Source organism: Arachis ipaensis, chromosome B5 (assembly GCF_059453495.1).
Source record: "Arachis ipaensis isolate K30076 ecotype BB chromosome B5, ASM5945349v1, whole genome shotgun sequence".
Lineage (NCBI taxonomy): Eukaryota > Viridiplantae > Streptophyta > Magnoliopsida > Fabales > Fabaceae > Arachis > Arachis ipaensis.
The window spans coordinates 100,804,333-100,808,768 of record NC_142440.1 but is presented as its reverse complement, the minus strand read 5'-3'; the positions used below and the strand labels follow the sequence as shown (position 1 = coordinate 100,808,768).

Below are 4,436 nucleotides of genomic sequence, written 5' to 3'. Positions count from 1 at the left end.
GCAGAACTGCAAGTTTCATGGACTTCCAGCTGAAGATCCTTTTCAGTTCTTAACTGAATTCTTGCAGATATGTGATACTGTTAAGACTAATGGAGTAGATCCTGAAGTCTACAGGCTCATGCTTTTCCCTTTTGCTGTAAGAGACAGAGCTAGATTATGGTTGGATTCTCAACCCAAAGATAGCCTGAACTCTTGAGATAAGCTGGTCACGGCTTTCTTAGCCAAGTACTTTCCTCCTCAAAAGCTGAGCAAGCTTAGAGCTGATGTTCAAACCTTCAGACAGAAAGAAGGTGAATCTCTCTATGAAGCTTGGGAAAGATACAAACAGTTGACCAAAAAGTGTCCTTCTGACATGCTTTCAAAATGGACCATCCTGGATATATTCTATGATGGGTTATCTGAGCTATCAAAGATGTTACTGGACACTTCTGCAGGTGGATCCATTCACCTAAAGAAAACGCCTGCAGAAGCTCAAGAACTCATTGACATGGTTGCTAATAACCAGTTCATGTACACTTCTGAAAGGAATCCTGTGAGCAATGGGACGCCTATGAAGAAGGGAGTTCTTGAGGTTGATACTCTGAATGCCATATTGGCTCAGAATAAAATATTGACTCAGCAAGTCAATATGATCTCTCAGAGTCTGCATGGAATGCAAGCTGCATCCAACAGTACTCAAGAGGCTTCTTCTGAAGAAGAAGCTTATGATCCTGAGAACCCTGCAATAGCAGAGGTAAATTACTTAGGTGAACCTTATGGAAACACCTATAACTCAACATGGAAAAATCATCCAAATTTCTCATGGAAGGATCAAAAGCCTCAACAAGGCTTTAATAATGGTGGAAGAAACAGGTTTAGCAATAGCAAGCCTTTTCCATCATCAACTCAGCAACAGACAGAGAACTCTAAACAAAATGCTTCTAATTTAGCAAATCTAGTCTCTGATCTATCTAAGGCCACTGTAAGTTTCATGAATGAAACAAGGTCTTCCATTAGAAATCTGGAAGCACAAGTGGGCCAGCTGAGTAAAAGGATCACTGAAATCCCTCCTAGTACTCTCCCAAGCAATACAGAAGAGAATCCAAAAGGAGAGTGCAAGGCCATTGACATAAGTGCCATGGCCGAACCTGTGAGGAGAGGAGAGGACGTGAATCCCAAGGAGGAAGACTTCCTGGGACGTCCAGTGGTCAATAAGGAGCTTCCCTCTGAGGAACCAAAGGACTCTGGGGCCCATCTAGAGACCATAGAGATTCCATTGACCCTCCTTATGCCCTTCATGAGCTCTGATGAGTATTCCTCTTCTGAAGAGAATGAGGATGTCACTGAAGAGCAAACTGCCAAGTTTCTTGGTGCAATCATGAAGTTGAATGCCAAATTGTTTGGCATTGATACTTGGGAAGTTGAACCCCCCTTGTTCGTCAATGAACTAAGTGATCTGGATCAACTGACATTGCCTCAGAAGAGACAGGATCCTGGAAAGTTCATAATACCCTGTACCATAAGCACCATGATCTTTAAGGCTCTGTGTGACCTTGGTTCAGGAATAAACCTCATGCCCCTCTCTGTAATAGAGAAACTGGGAATCTATGGGGTGCAAGCTGCTAAAATCTCATTAGAGATGGCAGACAGCTCAAGAAGACAGGCTTATGGACAAGTAGAAGATGTATTAGTAAAGGTTGAGGGCCTTTACATACCTACTGATTTCATAGTCCTGGATACTGGAAAGGAAGAGGATGAATCCATCATCCTAGGAAGACCTTTCCTGGCCACAGCAAGAGCTGTGATTGATGTTGACAGAGGTGAAATAGTCCTTCAATGGAATGAGAACTCCCTTGTATTCAAAACTCAAGGATCTCCCTCTGCAACCATGGAGAGGAAGCTTGAAAAGCTTCTCTCAAAGCAGAGTCAACCAGAGCCCCCACAGTCAAACTCTAAGTTTGGTGTTGGGAGGCCACAACTAAACTCTAAGTTTGGTGTTGAACTCCCATATCCAAACTCTAAGTTTGGTGTTGGAGAGTCTCAACAAAGCTCTGCACTTCTGTGAGGCTCCATGAGAGCCCACTGTCAAGCTATTGACATTAAAGAAGCGCTTGTTGGGAGGCAACCCAATGTTTATCTAATTCTTATTTTTATTGTTTTTCATGTTTTCTTAGGTTCATGATCATGTGGAGTCACAAAATAAATAGAAAAATTGAAAACGGAATCAAAAACAGCAGAAGAAAAATCACACCCTGGAGGAGTATCTGTCTGGCGTTCAGCGCCAGAACAGAGCATGGTTCTGGCGCTGAACGCCCAAAATGGGCAGCTTCTGGGCGCTGAACGCCAGAACAGGCATGGTTCTGGCGTTCAACGCCAGAAATGGCACACAAATGGGCGTTGAACGCCCAAAATGGCCACCAACCTGGCGCTGAACGCCCAGAGTTGGGTACAAAGGCATTTTTACATGCCTAATGGGTGCAGGGATGTAAATCCTTGAACACCTCAGGATCTGTGGACCCCACAGGATCCACTCAGGATCTGTGGACCCCACAGAATCTCCACCTACCTCCACTCACTTCTTCTCACCACTCTCTTTCACACAACCCCACAAACACTCTTCCCTAAAAACCCCTCACCAATCACCTCAATCTCTCTTCCCCACTAAACCTTCACCACTCACATCCATCTCCTCTTCCCCATAAACCTACCTCATAAACTCTACCTACCTTCAAAATTCAAAACCAATTTCCCACCCAAACCCACCCATATGGCCGAAACCACATCTCCCTCTCCCTCTCCATATTTCTTCTTCTTCTTCTTCTATTCTTTTGTTTATTGCTCGAGGGCGAGCAATATTCTAAGTTTGGTGTGGTAAAAGCATAGCTTTTTTGTTTTTCCATTACCATTGATGGCACCCAAGACCGGAGAATCCTCTAGAAGAGGGAAAGGGAAGACAAGAGCTTCTACATCCGAGTCATGGGAGATGGAAAGGTTCATCTCCAAAGCCCATCAAGACCACTTCTATGATGTTGTCGCCAAGAAGAAGGTGATCCCTGAGGTCCCTTTTAAACTCAAAAGAAATGAGTATCCGGAGATCCGACATGAAATTCAAAGAAGAGGTTGGGAAGTTCTAACAAATCCCATCCAACAAGTCGGCATCCTAATGGTTCAAGAGTTCTATGCCAATGCATGGATCACCAAGAACCATGATCAAAGTAAGAACCCGGATCCAAAGAACTATGTTACAATGGTTCGGGGGAAATACTTAGATTTTAGTCCGGAAAATGTGAGGTTGGCGTTCAACTTGCCATACATGGAAGAGAACGCACGCCCCTACACAAGGAGAGTCAACTTTGATCAAAGGTTGGACCAAGTCCTTATGGACATATGTGTAGAAGGAGCTCAATGGAAGATTGACTCCAAAGGCAAGTCGGTTCAACTAAGAAGATTGGACCTCAAGCCTATAGCTAGAGGATGGTTGGAGTTTATTCAATGCTCAATCATTCCCACTAGCAACCGGTCTGAAGTTACCATAGACCGGGCCATCATGATCCATAGCATCATGATTGGAGAAGAGGTGGAAGTTCATGAGATTATACCTCAAGAACTCTACAAGCTGGCTGACAAGTCCTCCACCATGGCAAGGTTAGCCTTTCCTCACCTCATTTGCCACCTATGCAATTCAGCTGGAATTGACATAGAGGGAGATATCCTCATTAAAGAGGAAAAGCCCATCACTAAGAAAAAGATGGAGCAAGCAAGAGAGCCCACTCATGGAGCTCAAGAGGCGTATGAAGCTCATCACCATGAGATTCCGGAAATGCCTCAAATGCACTTTCCTCCACAAAACTATTGGGAGCACATCAACACCTCCCTAGAAGAATTGAGTTCCAATATGGGACAACTAAGGGTGGAACATCAAGAGCACTCCATCATGCTTCATGAAATAAGAGAAGATCAAAAAGCAATGAGGGAGGAACAACAAAGACAAGGAAGAGACATAGAAGAGCTCAAGGACATCATTGGTTCCTCAAGAAGGAAACGCCACCATCACTAAGGTGGATTCATTCCTTTTTTTTGCTTTCTCTGTTTTTCGTTTTCTATGTTATGTGCTTATCTATGTTTGTGCCTTCATTACATGATCATTAGTAGTTAGTAACTTTGTCTTAAAGATATGAATGTCCTATGAATCCATCACCTCTCTTAAATGAAAAATGTTTTAATTCAAAAGAACAAGAAGTACATGAGTTTCGAATTTATTCTTGAACTTAGCTTAATTATATTGATGTGGTGACAATGCTTCTTGTTTTCTGAATGTATGCTTGAACAGTGCATATGTCTTTTGAAGTTGTTGTTTAAGAATGTTAAATATGTTGGCTCTTGAAAGAATGATGACTAGGAGACATGTTATTTGATAATCTGAAAAATCATAAAAATGATTCTTGAAGCAAGAAAAA

At 42.8% G+C, this 4,436-nt stretch overlaps 1 non-coding gene across 1 annotated transcript; it reads right to left on the bottom strand.

Moving 5' to 3' along the window:
• Positions 1-250: 250 nt before the first annotated feature.
• On the bottom strand, positions 251-358 carry LOC148565161 (small nucleolar RNA R71). The gene has a single exon (XR_015885100.1). It is a non-coding gene; the product is annotated as a small nucleolar RNA R71 (small nucleolar RNA).
• Between the last annotated feature and the right edge of the window lie 4,078 nt (positions 359-4,436).